Source organism: Bombina bombina, chromosome 11 (genome assembly GCF_027579735.1).
Source record: "Bombina bombina isolate aBomBom1 chromosome 11, aBomBom1.pri, whole genome shotgun sequence".
NCBI classification, from domain to species: Eukaryota; Metazoa; Chordata; class Amphibia; order Anura; family Bombinatoridae; genus Bombina; species Bombina bombina.
Window position 1 is genome coordinate 193202992 of NC_069509.1, and position 16378 is coordinate 193219369.

The window sequence follows — 16378 nt, forward strand, 5'->3', positions numbered from 1 at the left end:
ATAAGCTACCTACCTACAAATACATGATAAGCTACCTACCTACAAATACATGATCACCAACCTACCTACAAATACATGATAAGCTACCTACCTACAAATACATAAGCTACCTACCTACAAATACATAAGCTACCTACCTACAAATACATAAGCTACCTACCTACAAATACATGATCACCAACCTACCTACAAATACATGATAAGCTACCTACCTACAAATACATGATAAGCTACCTACAAATACATGAGCTACCTACCTACAAATACATGAGCTACCTACCTACAAATACATGAGCTACCTACCTACAAATACATGATAAGCTACCTACAAATACATGAGCTACCTACCTACAAATACATGAGCTACCTACCTACAAATACATAAGCTACCTACCTACAAATACATGATAAGCTACCTACCTACAAATACATGATACGCTACCTACCTACAAATACATGATAACCTACCTACAAATACATGAGCTACCTACCTATAAACACATGATAAGCTACCTACCTATAAACACATTATAAGCTACCTACCTACAAATATATGATAAGTTACCTACCTACAAATACATGATAACCTACCTACCTATAAACACATGACAAGCTACCTACCTATAAACACATAAGCTACCTACCTATTGTCATGTTTTGTCTCAGGATATCATGTGAGAGCCTCATTGTCTGGAACAGTTGCTTTAAAGGAAGATTAGTAGAAGCCATACTGATTGAAAATGATAACAAATGTATTTAAACAACAAAATACTTTGTTTAAGCAAATACTTGCAGAATATTTAAATATGCTACTCAGGTATGTTAAGACCACATACAGCAGGAGTGAAAATAAACAAAACTAGTAAGCAGAGATGCAGATTCAAAAAGGAAAGTCTTTCTCCTGGTAATAACTGAAATGTAAGATTTGCACAAGGCAGAAAACAACTTGTGAACTGGTAGCAGGTTTAAAGGTAAAGTCTTTCTCCTGGTAATTGCTGAGTGCAGGAATTGCACAAGGCAGGAAACAAACTTGTGAACTGGTAACAGGTTTAAAGGTAAAGTCTTTCTCCTGGTAACTGCTGAGTGCAGGAATTGCACAAGGCAGGAAACAGACTTGTAAACTGGTAACAGGTGTAAAGGTAAAGTCTTTCTCCTGGTTATAGCTAAGTGCAGGAATTGCACAAGGCAGGAAACAAACTTGTAAACTGGTAACAGGTTTAAAGATAAAGGCTTTCTCCTGGTAATACCTTGTAAACAGGTGCAAAGGTGAAGTCTTTCTCCTGGCAATAGCTGAGTGCAGGAATTGCATAAAGCAGGAAACAAACTTGTAGATTGGTAACAGGTTTAAAGGTAAAGGCTTTCTCCTGGTAATACCTTGTAAACAGGTGCAAAGATGAAATCTTTCTCCAAAGAAGTACAGGAAACAGGTTCTGACTTGACAAAACAGATCCAATGTGAAGACAAAAATGCAGACTAAAAGCCATCCTTAAATAGGGAGGTTTTGCACAGGGTTGGTTCTGATTAATTCCAGAATTGAGAACACCTGTGTGTTGCACAGGTGTAATAACAAGTAAGGCAAATAGTTATTTATCAGATCTTTTAAGATCCATGCTATTGCTAGAACTGGCTGTGGCTCAACATGTAAGCAAACATAAATAGCAACCACAGAGCCACAGGTTCAAATCCCCACACAGCCCTTCTTAGCAGAATGCCTCCCAGACCTTTTCTTTTTCTTTTTAGTCTGGAGGGTTGGTTCATGACACCTATAAACACATGATAAGCTACCTACCTATAAGCACATGATAAGCTACCTACCTACAAATACATGATAAGCTACCTACCTAAAAACACATCAGCATACTCAGCCAACACAGTATCAGGTATGAGGGAATGGTAAGTAAAAGTCCATTTATTGAAAAACATTGTTAAAAACATAAAGAGCACAGAAGAACAGAGCTGCACAGCTAACGCGTTTCCTGCCTCTAGGGCCCTTCCTCAGAGCTGCAGAACAGACGTATCTCACACACTCACAGGAGAGGTAATACATTAAGCCAATCAGACTCCTAGTTTGAATACCGCCCCCTGTGAACCGCTTATTCACAATAAAACAAGTGACGTACAAGTAAACATTTATAAAACCAATAAAAGTACCAAGCTGATCTGTGACTAGAGATCCTATGTTACAAGAACATAAATTGCATATCAAATAATTTGCAAAATACGAAATAGGAATCAATAAGAATCAATATTATTAGACAAAAGTTAGTAGCGAGGCTGAATTTAGAACTATTATTTAAAGGAGTACTAATAATATAGATGATGAATTAAATGTCTATGTATTTAGTGACCACTGATGCTGCCATAAACACTATGGGCGAGATTACATATGCAGCGCAGGCTTCAGCGCAACTGCTGAAACCTGCGCCGCCCGTAATTTCACCTCACACATTGGAGAATCACATAAACCCCCCCCGACAGCTCATAAAGTGCCGTAAGTTGGATAAACTATCGATGTCCAGAAATGTGCGTAAATACTCATTTCCTGTAGTCGCCATTGACTTACGGCACTTTAGAAACAGCTGGCGAATAATAAAATAAAATAAAATGTTAAATCTCCCGTAAAAGTCTAACACGCCTCACAAAAATAAACCCGACACATAAAAACTCCTATAACCGCAGTCCCCTCACACCGCAACTATTACTAGTATTAACCCCTAAACCGACAACCACCCACAATGCAATATGCCTAATTAAACTTAACCCCTAATCCGCTATTCACCCACATCGCGATCTACCTAATAAATGTATTAACCCCTAATCCGCCATTCACCCGCATCGCAATCTAACTAATAAAAGTATTAACCCCTAAATCCACCAAACCCAACATTGCAAACTACCTAATAAATATATTAACTCCTAAACCGCCAACCCACACAACGCAAATAACTAATTTAATTACTAAGCCCCCTAACCTAACACCCCCTAAATTAACCCCAAATTACATAAAATACTAAATAACAGTTAAAATAAAAAATCCTAACAGTACTTAAAAAAGGGCCTTTTTTAGGGCATTGCCCTAAGTTAAACAGCTTCTTTTTTTGCTTTAAAAAAAAATTCTAAGTCCCCCTAACAGTAAAACCCCCCACCCACCAAACCCCCAAAATAAAAAAAATAACAACCCTAAAACCTAAGATACTCATTGCCCCTAAAAGGGCATTCATTTGTATGGGCATTGCCCTTAAAAGGGCATTCAGCTTTTTTACTGCCCTTAAAAGGGCATTCAGCTCTTTTACCACCCAATAAAATCTTCAAATCAGCCAATAGGATTTCAGTAGCTCTCATCCTATTGGCTGATTTGAATTTGAAGATTAAAATCAGCCAATAGAAATACAAGACAAGGTACGCCATATTTAAACTTGTAACTTGCATTCAATATTCAGTGTACGGCGGTGATCGTACGAAGAGGATCCTCTACGCTCCATGGCTCCACGGTTGCCGGTCTTCAGTTCCGCGGTCGTGGATGAAGATAGAAGAGGTCACCACGATAAAAGAAAATGTTGCCGCTTGGAAGAAGGCTTCACTGCCGGAATTCAGGAACCGTGAGTACCTATCTGGGGGTTAAACTCAGGCTTTTTTTTTTTTTTCTTAGATTAGGGATTTTATTGGGCGATAAAAGAGCTGAATGAAAGGTTTTTTTAGTGTTAGGTTTTTTATTTTAGCGGGTTTGGTGGATGGCGTGGTGTTTACTGTTAGGGTGGACTTTTTTTAAAGCAAAGGGGGGGGGGGGGGAGTGTTTTTTAAAGCAAAGAAAAGATGTTTAAACCACAGAACCAGCATGCACCAAGACCAATGAGAAAGTACATTGCTAACCTCAAGATGTAAAAAAACTATTTAAACACCCCTGACTGAAAGTCCTAGAACCCCCGTAGACAAGCATTTGTTAAACACAATACACAGTTACATTCCTTTAGTTCTCAGGGCCAAGCATTTGTTAAACACAATACACACTTACATGCCTTTAGTTCTCAGGGCCAAGCATTTGTTAAACACAATACACACTTACATGCCTTTAGTTCTCAGGGCCAAGCATTTGTTAAACACAATACACACTTACCTGCCTTCAGTTCTCAGGGCCAAGCATTTTTTAAACACAATACACACTTACATGCCTTTAGTTCTCAGACCAAGCATTTTTTAAACACAATACACACTTACATTCCTTTAGTTCTCAGGACCAAGCATTTGTTAAACACAATACACAGTTACATGCCTTCAGTTCTCAGGGCCAAGCATTTGTTAAACACAATACACACTTACATGCCTTCAGTTCTCAGGGCCAAGCATTTGTTAAACACAATACACAGTTACATGCCTTTAGTTCTCAGGGCCAAGCATTTGTTAAACACAATAGACACTTACATGCCTTTAGTTCTCAGGGCAATCTTTTGTTAAACACAATACACACTTACATGCCTTTAGTTCTCAGGGCCAAGCATTTGTTAAACACAATAGACACTTACATGCCTTTAGTTCTCAGGGCAATCTTTTGTTAAACACAATACACACTTACATGCCTTTAGTTCTCAGGGCAATATTTTGTTAAACACAATACACACTTACATGCCTTTAGTTCTCCGGACCAAGCATTTGTTAAACACAATACACACTTACATGCCTTTAGTTCTCAGGGCAAGCATTTGTTAAACACAATACACAGTTACATGCCTTTAGTTCTCAGGGCAAGCATTTGTTAAACACAATACACACTTACATGCCTTTAGTTCTCAGGGCAAGCATTTGTTAAACACAATACACACTTACATGCCTTTAGTTCTCAGGGCAATCTTTTGTTAAACACAATACACACTTACATGCCTTTAGTTCTCAGGGCAAGCATTTGTTAAGCACAATACACACTCACATGCCTTTAGTTCCCAGGACAAGCATTTGTTAAACACAATACACACTCACATGCCTTTAGTTCTCAGGGCAAGCATTTGTTAAACACAATACACAGTTACATGCCTTTAGTTCTCAGGGCAAGCATTTGTTAAACACAATACACACTTACATGCCTTTAGTTCTCAGGGCAATCTTTTGTTAAACACAATACACACTTACATGCCTTTAGTTCTCGGGGCAAGCATTTGTTAAGCACAATACACACTCACATGCCTTTAGTTCCCAGGACAAGCATTTGTTAAACACAATACACACTCACATGCCTTTAGTTATCAGGGCAAGCATTTGTTAAACACAATACACACTTACATGTCTTTAGTTCTCAGGGCAAGCATTTGTTAAACACAATACACACTCACATGCCTTTAGTTCTCAGGGCAAGCTTTTGTTAAACACAATACACACTTACATGCCTTTAGTTCTCAGGGCAAGCTTTTGTTAAACACAATACACACTCACTTGCCTTTAGTCCCCAGGGCCAAGCATTTGTTAAACACAATACACACTTACATGCCTTTAGTTCTCAGGGCAAGCTTTTGTTAAACACAATACACACTTACATGCCTTTAGTTCTCAGGGCAAGCATTTGTTAAACACAATACACACTTACATGCCTTTAGTTCTCAGGGCAAGCTTTTGTTAAACACAATACACACTTACATGCCTTTAGTTCTCAGGGCCAATCATTTGTTAAACACAATACACAGTTACATGCCTTTAGTTCTCAGGGCCAAGCATTTGTTAAACACAATACACAGTTACATGCCTTTAGTTCCCAGGACAAGCATTTGTTAAACACAATACACACTTACATGCCTTTAGTTCTCAGGGTAATCTTTTGTTAAACACAATACACACTTACATGCCTTTAGTTCTCAGACCAAGCATTTGTTAAACACAATACACAGTTACATGCCTTCAGTTCTCAGGGCCAAGCATTTTTTAAACACAATACACACTTACATGCCTTTAGTTCTCAGACCAAGCATTTTTTAAACACAATACACACTTACATTCCTTTAGTTCTCAGGACCAAGCATTTGTTAAACACAATACACAGTTACATGCCTTCAGTTCTCAGGGCCAAGCATTTGTTAAACACAATACACACTTACATGCCTTCAGTTCTCAGGGCCAAGCATTTGTTAAACACAATACACAGTTACATGCCTTTAGTTCTCAGGGCCAAGCATTTGTTAAACACAATAGACACTTACATGCCTTTAGTTCTCAGGGCAATCTTTTGTTAAACACAATACACACTTACATGCCTTTAGTTCTCAGGGCCAAGCATTTGTTAAACACAATAGACACTTACATGCCTTTAGTTCTCAGGGCAATCTTTTGTTAAACACAATACACACTTACATGCCTTTAGTTCTCAGGGCAATATTTTGTTAAACACAATACACACTTACATGCCTTTAGTTCTCCGGACCAAGCATTTGTTAAACACAATACACACTTACATGCCTTTAGTTCTCAGGGCAAGCATTTGTTAAACACAATACACAGTTACATGCCTTTAGTTCTCAGGGCAAGCATTTGTTAAACACAATACACAGTTACATGCCTTTAGTTCTCAGGGCAAGCATTTGTTAAACACAATACACACTTACATGCCTTTAGTTCTCAGGGCAATCTTTTGTTAAACACAATACACACTTACATGCCTTTAGTTCTCAGGGCAAGCATTTGTTAAGCACAATACACACTCACATGCCTTTAGTTCCCAGGACAAGCATTTGTTAAACACAATACACACTCACATGCCTTTAGTTCTCAGGGCAAGCATTTGTTAAACACAATACACAGTTACATGCCTTTAGTTCTCAGGGCAAGCATTTGTTAAACACAATACACACTTACATGCCTTTAGTTCTCAGGGCAATCTTTTGTTAAACACAATACACACTTACATGCCTTTAGTTCTCGGGGCAAGCATTTGTTAAGCACAATACACACTCACATGCCTTTAGTTCCCAGGACAAGCATTTGTTAAACACAATACACACTCACATGCCTTTAGTTATCAGGGCAAGCATTTGTTAAACACAATACACACTTACATGTCTTTAGTTCTCAGGGCAAGCATTTGTTAAACACAATACACACTTACATGCCTTTAGTTCTCAGGGCAAGCATTTGTTAAACACAATACACACTTACATGCCTTTAGTTCTCAGGGCAAGCTTTTGTTAAACACAATACACACTCACATGCCTTTAGTTCCCAGGGCCAAGCATTTGTTAAACACAATACACACTTACATGCCTTTAGTTCTCAGGGCCAAGCATTTGTTAAACACAATACACACTTACATGCCTTTAGTTCTCAGGGCCAAGCATTTGTTAAACACAATACACACTTACATGCCTTTAGTTCCCAGGGCCAAGCATTTGTTAAACACAATACACACTCACTTGCCTTTAGTTCTCAGGGCAAACTTTTGTTAAACACAATACACACTTACATGCCTTTAGTTCTCAGACCAAGCATTTGTTAAACACAATACACACTTACATGCCTTTAGTTCTTAGACCAAGTATTTGTTAAACACAATACACACTTACATGCCTTTAGTTCTCAGACCAAGCATTTGTTAAACACAATACACACTTACATGCCTTTAGTTCTCAGGGCAAGCATTTGTTAAACACAATACTCACTTACATACCTTTAGTTCTCAGGGCAAATCATTTGTTAAACACAATACACAGTTACATGCCTTTAGTTCTCAGGGCCAAGCATTTGTTAAACACAATACACACTTACATGCCTTTAGTTCCCAGGATAAGCATTTGTTAAACACAATACACACTTACATGCCTTTAGTTCTCAGGGCAATCTTTTGTTAAACACAATACACACTTACATGCCTTTAGTTCTCAGGGCTATCTTTTGTTAAACACAATACGCACTCACATGCCTTTAGTTCTCAGGGCAAGCATTTGTTAAACACAATACACACTTACCTGCCTTTAGTTCTCAGGGCAAGCATTTGTTAAACACAATACACACTTACATGCCTTTAGTTCTCAGGGCAAGCATTTGTTAAACACAATACACACTTACATGCCTTTAGTTCTCAGGGCAAGCATTTGTTAAACACAATACACACTTACATGCCTTTAGTTCTCAGGGCAAGCATTTGTTAAACACAATACACACTTACATGTCTTTAGTTCTCAGGGCAAGCATTTGTTAAACACAATACACACTTACATGCCTTTAGTTCTCAGGGCAAGCATTTGTTAAACACAATACACACTTACATGCCTTTAGTCCCCAGGGCAAGCATTTGTTAAACACAATACACACTTACATGCCTTTAGTTCTCAGGGCAAGCATTTGTTAAACACAATACACACTTACATGCCTTTAGTTCTCAGGGCAAGCATTTGTTAAACACAATACACACTTACATGCCTTTAGTTCTCAGGGCAAGCTTTTGTTACACACAATACACACTTACATGCCTTTAGTTCTCAGGACCAAGCATTTGTAAAACACAATACACACTTACATGCCTTTAGTTCTCAGACCAAGCATTTGTTAAACACAATACACACTTACATGCCTTTAGTTCTCAGGGCAAGCATTTGTTAAACACAATACACACTTACATTCCTTTAGTTCTCAGGGCAAGCTTTTGTTAAATACAATACACACTTACATGCCTTTAGTTCCCAGGGCAAGCATTTGTTAAACACAATACACACTTACATGCCTTTAGTTCTCAGACCAAGCATTTGTTAAACACAATACACACTTACATGCCTTTAGTTCTCAGGGCAAGCATTTGTTAAACACAATACACACTCACATGCCTTTAGTTCTCAGGGCCAAGCATTTGTTAAACACAATACACACTTACATGCCTTTAGTTCTCAGGGTAATCTTTTGTTAAACACAATACACACTTACATGCCTTTAGTTCTCAAGGCAATCATTTGTTAAACACAATACACACTCACATGCCTTTAGTTCTCAGGGCAAGCATTTGTTAAACACAATACACACTTACATACCTTTAGTACTCAGGGCAAGCATTTGTTAAACACAATACACACTCACATGCCTTTAGTTCCCAGGGCCAAGCATTTGTTAAACACAATACACACTTACATGCCTTTAGTTCCCAGGGCCAAGCATTTGTTAAACACAATACACACTCACTTGCCTTTAGTTCTCAGGGCAAACTTTTGTTAAATACAATACACACTTACATGCCTTTAGTTCTCAGACCAAGCATTTGTTAAACACAATACACACTTACATGCCTTTAGTTCTCAGACCAAGTATTTGTTAAACACAATACACACTTACATGCCTTTAGTTCTCAGACCAAGTATTTGTTAAACACAATACACACTTACATGCCTTTAGTTCTCAGACCAAGTATTTGTTAAACACAATACACACTTACATGCCTTTAGTTCTCAGACCAAGCATTTGTTAAACACAATACACAGTTACATGCCGTTAGTTCTCAGGACCAAGCATTTGTTAAACACAATACACACTTACATGCCTTTAGTTCTCAGGGCAAGCATTTGTTAAACACAATACTCACTTACATACCTTTAGTTCTCAGGGCAAATCATTTGTTAAACACAATACACAGTTACATGCCTTTAGTTCTCAGGGCCAAGCATTTGTTAAACACAATACACAGTTACATGCCTTTAGTTCTCAGGGCAAATCATTTGTTAAACACAATACACAGTTACATGCCTTTAGTTCTCAGGGCCAAGCATTTGTTAAACACAATACACACTTACATGCCTTTAGTTCCCAGGATAAGCATTTGTTAAACACAATACACACTTACATGCCTTTAGTTCTCAGGGCAATCTTTTGTTAAACACAATACACACTTACATGCCTTTAGTTCTCAGGGCTATCTTTTGTTAAACACAATACACACTCACATGCCTTTAGTTCTCAGGGCAAGCATTTGTTAAACACAATGCACACTTACCTGCCTTTAGTTCTCAGGGCAAGCATTTGTTAAACACAATACACACTTACATGCCTTTAGTTCTCAGGGCAAGCATTTGTTAAACACAATACACACTTACATGCCTTTAGTTCCCAGGGCAAGCATTTGTTAAACACAATACACACTTACATGCCTTTAGTTCTCAGACCAAGCATTTGTTAAACACAATACACACTTACATGCCTTTAGTTCTCAGACCAAGCATTTGTTAAACACAATACACACTTACATGCCTTTAGTTCTCAGGGCAAGCATTTGTTAAACACAATACACACTTACATGCCTTTAGTTCTCAGGGCAAGCATTTGTTAAACACAATACACAGTTACATGCCTTTAGTTCTCAGGGCAAGCATTTGTTAAACACAATACACAGTTACATGCCTTTAGTTCTCAGGGCCAAGCATTTGTTAAACACAATACACACTTACATGCCTTTAGTTCTCAGACCAAGCATTTGTTAAACACAATACACACTTACATGCCTTTAGTTCTCAGACCAAGCATTTGTTAAACACAATACACACTTACATGCCTTTAGTTCTCAGACCAAGCATTTGTTAAACACAATACACACTTACATTCCTTTAGTTCTCAGGGCAAGCATTTGTTAAACACAATACACACTTACATGCCTTTAGTTCTTAGGACCAAGCACTTGTTAAATACAATACACACTTACATGCCTTTAGTTCTCAAGGCAAGCATTTGTTAAACACAATACACACTTACATTCCTTTAGTTCTCAAGGCAAGCATTTGTTAAACACAATACACACTTACATGCCTTTAGTTCTCAGGGCAATCTTTTGTTAAACACAATACACACTTACATGCCTTTAGTTTTCAGACCAAGCATTTGTTAAACACAATACACAGTTACATGCCTTTAGTTCCCAGGGCCAAGCATTTGTTAAACACAATACACACTTAATTTAAAGAAAAAGTGAGAGAGTATTATATACCACTTATTAACCTCACGGTGCCTCCCTCTAAGGAAATGATATATTTATAAAAAAGAAAGAAAATGTATTAGAGAACACAATAATCCTCTAAAAAAGAAAGGGAATAACAACGGCACACATGTGAGGTAAGTTCAACAATTTATTGGACTAATCAAGCATTTGCAAAAGAAGTCAGCCCATCCATGTCCCGCCGTCCCAAAATAAAGCAGGAACATGCACCACACAACTATATACATATTAAAAACCAGAACTTAATCTCATATCAATATGACACAGGCCTGTATCATCTAGTCACACAAATTGCAACAGTATCTGAATCAGATTACTAAATAATCCAAAACAGTTAGAGCTCTTAATTTATCATATATACATGCAAAATTGGAGAAAAAAACCACGAAGCTGCATGAATATCTGATATGCATACTCTGTACCAGTTACATATAACAAATATATAAGCAAGGAGATATCGTCAGTCTTATCCAAAATGACAGCCGCACATACCTCGCTTCAAATGAACAACTGTATACATCGCAAAAAGGAATATCCTCCTCTCATATCAAATACTCATATCACCTTTCTTATGTGACCACTCAACAATCTACTCTAAAACAAAACATTAATACATGCTTAGAAGCGAGTTACAGCGTTCATATATTAACAACAAATTAATTTGCTGCCTCCGTATGACGAATTTCATAGAGGAGGGAGAGACCAGCCTCCAAAGTTCTCCTGATTGGGCAGGCTGTACTATTAATATAGAAAGCAATCCTCGTACTGGATACTATGGGGGGTAGTTATCAAGCCGTCAACCTCAAATACGCTGGAATTCCGCAGCGTATTTGTGGCGAGGCTGATTCGCCTTAGTTATCAAAGGCTCGAGACCGGCAAAAGTAGAATTTTGTGACGTAAGCATCGATCCGCCGGACTCAGTCCGACACAGATCGATTCTTACGTCACTCCAGATGTTCCGCACACAAGTGCGGCACATTCTCACTACTTTTGCTAGCTATCATAAAACTAGCAGGTACGCTCGGCACTTTTACGGCCCAGCGTACCTGGTTTTCAATCCGCCACCCCTGGAGGCGGCGGATCCCATAGGAATCAATGGGAGTCTGACCATAGCGAAAGTACAAGTTCGCTGCTGACAGACATCCCATTGATTTCTATGGGAGCTGTCTGCACCTAACACCCTAACATGTACCCCGAGTCTAAACACCACTAATCTGACCCCCCCTACACCGCCGCAACTAAATAAAGTTATTACCCCCTAAACCGCCGCTCCCGGAGCCCACCGCAAGCTACTCTATACATATTAACCCCTAAACCGCCGCTCCCGGAGCCCACCGCAACTATAATAAATGTATTAACCCCTAAACCGCCGCTCCCTGAACCCGCCGCAACCTATATTAAACCTATTAACCCCTATCCTGCCCCCCCTACACCGTCGCCACCTATATTAAACTTATTAACCCCTAATCTGCCCCCCCTACACCGTCGCCACCTATAATAAATCTATTAACCCCTAATCTGCCCCCCCTACACCGTCGCCACCTATAATAAATTTATTAACCCCTATCCTGCCCCCCACTACGCCGCCGCCACTGTAATAAAATGATTAACCCCTAAACCTAAGTCTAACCCTAACCCTAACGCCCCCTAACTTAAATATTAATTAAATAAATCTAAATAAATTAACTCTTATTAACTAAATGAATCCTATTTAAAACTAAATACTTACCTTTAAAATAAACCCTAATATAGCTACAATATAAATAATAATTATATTATAGCTATCTTAGGATTTATATTTATTTTACAGGTAACTTTCAATTTATTTTAACCAGGTACAATAGCTATTAAATAGTTATTAACTATTTAATAGCTTACCTAGCTAAAATAAAGAGAAATGTACCTGTGAAATAAATCCTAACCTAAGTTACAATTACACCTAACACTACACTATACTTTAATAAATTATTCCTATTTAAAAATAAATTCTTACCTGTAAAATAAACCCTAAGATAGCTACAATGTAATTAATAATTATATTATAGCTATCTTAGGATTTATATTTATTTTACAGGTAACTTTGTATTTATTTTAGCTAGTTAGAATAGTTATTAAATAGTTATTAACTATTTAATAACTACCTAGCTAAAAGAAATACAAAATTACCTGTAAAATAAATCCTAACCTAAGTTACAATTAAACCTAATACTACACTATCATTAAATTAACTAAATAAACTACCTACAAATAACTACAATTAAATACAATTACATAAACTAACTAAAGTACAAAAAATAAAAAAAGCTAAGTTACAAAAAATAAAAAATTAAGTTACAAACATGTTAAAAATATTACAACAATTTTAAGCTACTTACACCTAATCTAAGCCCCCTAATAAAATAACAAACCCCCCCCCCCCATAATAAAAAAAATCCCTACCCTATTCTAAATTAAATAAATTTCAAAGCTCTTTTACCTTACCAGCCCTTAAAAGGGCCATTTGTGGGGGCATGCCCCAAAAAGTTCAGCTCTTTTGCCTGTAAAAGAAAAATACAACCCCCCCCAACATTAAAACCCACCACCCACATACCCCTAATCTAACCCAAACCCCCCTTACAAAAACCTAACACTAATCCCCTGAAGATCATCCTACCTTGAGTCGTCTTCACTCAGCCGAGCCACCGATGGAACTGAAGAGGACATCCGGAGCGGAAGAAGTTAATCCTCCAAGCGGCGCTGAAGAAATCTTCCATCCGATGAAGTCATCATCCAGGCGGCGCTGAAGAGGTCTTCTATCCGGGCGAAGTCATCTTCCAAGCCGGGTCTTGAATCTTCCTTCCGCCGACGCGGAACCACCTTCTTCACCGACGGACTACGACGAATGACGGCTCCTTTAAGGGACGTCATCCAAGATGGCGTCCCCTCAATTCCGATTGGCTGATAGGATTCTATCAGCCAATCGGAATTAAGGTAGGAAAATCTGATTGGCTGATGGAATCAGCCAATCAGATTCAAGTTCAATCCGATTGGCTGATCCAATCAGCCAATCAGATTGAGCTCGCATTCTATTGGCTGATCGGAACAGCCAATAGAATGCGAGCTCAATCTGATTGGCTGATTCCATCAGCCAATCAGATTTTTCCAACCTTAATTCCGATTGGCTGATAGAATCCTATCAGCCAATCGGAATTGAGGGGACGCCATCTTGGATGACGTCCCTTAAAGGAGCCGTCATTCGTCGTAGTCCGTCGGTGAAGAAGGTGGTTCCGCGTCGGCGGAAGGAAGATTCAAGACCCGGCTTGGAAGATGACTTCGCCCGGATAGAAGACCTCTTCAGCGCCGCCTGGATGATGACTTCATCGGATGGAAGATTTCTTCAGCGCCGCTTGGAGGATTAACTTCTTCCGCTCCGGATGTCCTTTTCAGTTCCATCGGTGGCTCGGCTGAGTGAAGACGACTCAAGGTAGGATGATCTTCAGGGGATTAGTGTTAGGTTTTTGTAAGGGGGGTTTGGGTTAGATTAGGGGTATGTGGGTGGTGGGTTTTAATGTTGGGGGGGGTTGTATTTTTCTTTTACAGGCAAAAGAGCTGAACTTTTTGGGGCATGCCCCCACAAATGGCCCTTTTAAGGGCTGGTAAGGTAAAAGAGCTTTGAAATTTATTTAATTTAGAATAGGGTAGGGATTTTTTTTTATTTTGGGGGGGTTTGTTATTTTATTAGGGGGCTTAGATTAGGTGTAAGTAGCTTAAAATTGTTGTAATATTTTTAACATGTTTGTAACTTATTTTTTTATTTTTTGTAACTTAGCTTTTTTTATTTTTTGTACTTTAGTTAGTTTATGTAATTGTATTTAATTGTAGTTATTTGTAGGTAGTTTATTTAGTTAATTTAATGATAGTGTAGTATTAGGTTTAATTGTAACTTAGGTTAGGATTTATTTTACAGGTAATTTTGTATTTCTTTTAGCTAGGTAGTTATTAAATAGTTAATAACTATTTAATAACTATTCTAACTAGCTAAAATAAATACAAAGTTACCTGTAAAATAAATATAAATCCTAAGATAGCTATAATATAATTATTAATTACATTGTAGCTATCTTAGGGTTTATTTTACAGGTAAGTATTTATTTTTAAATAGGAATAATTTATTAAAGTATAGTGTAGTGTTAGGTGTAATTGTAACTTAGGTTAGGATTTATTTCACAGGTACATTTCTCTTTATTTTAGCTAGGTAAGCTATTAAATAGTTAATAACTATTTAATAGTTATTGTACATGGTTAAAATAAATTGAAAGTTACCTGTAAAATAAATATAAATCCTAAGATAGTTAGAATATAATTATTATTTATATTGTAGCGATATTAGGGTTTATTTTAAAGGTAAGTATTTAGTTTTAAATAGGATTCATTTAGTTAATAAGAGTTAATTTATTTAGATTTATTTAATTAATATTTAAGTTAGGGGGGCGTTAGGGTTAGGGTTAGACTTAGGTTTAGGGGTTAATCATTTTATTACAGTGGCGGCGGCGTAGTGGGGGGCAGGATAGGGGTTAATAAATTTATTATAGGTGGCGACGGTGTAGGGGGGGCAGATTAGGGGTTAATAAATTTATTATAGGTGGCGACGGTGTAGGGGGGGCAGGATAGGGGTTAATAGGTTTAATATAGGTTGCGGCGGGTTCATGGAGCGGCGGTTTAGGGGTTAAACTATTTATTTAGTTGCGGAGAGGTGCGGGATCAGCAGGATAGGGGTTAATAATTTTATAATAGAGGGCGACGGTATAGGGGGGGCAGGATAGGGGTTACTAGGTATAATGTAGGTGGCAGCGGTGTCCGGGAGCGGCGGTTTAGGGGTTAATACATTTATAAGAGTTGCGGCGGGGTCTAGGAGCGGCGGTTTAGGGGTTAGTAACTTTATTTAGTTGCGGGGGGCTCCGGGGGCGCCGGTATAGGGGGTAGAACAGTGTAGTTTAGTGTGAGTGCTTAGTGACAGGCTAGCAATAAAGCTGGGAAAAAGCCGAAGGGCAGCGAGATCGGATGAGTGATAACTGTCACAGTCCGCTGCTCATCGCCCCGCGGCTTTTTGACAGCTTTATTTGATAACTTAGGCTAACGTATTCAAGGTCCGCGGCGGCGAAGGTAGGCGAGCTTAGGCGGACGTATTGGGCCGGCGAAGCCAGAAAAGTAGACGGCTTGATAACTACCCCCCTATGTATCCGTTCTTACCAAAGATGTACCTCAAACAATAGATTGCATTTTAAGCATGTATAGGGTATACAGATGGTCTTACCACAGATGTACCAATCCTCCTATAGCATAAGTATATCTTTGTTGATGATCAGAAAAGTATGGTGAATATGTTAGCAGGTTGTCCGGTACTGTGAATGTCATGGTGTGGGAGTGTGAATATGGAACTGATTTTGGGAATAGTATGGC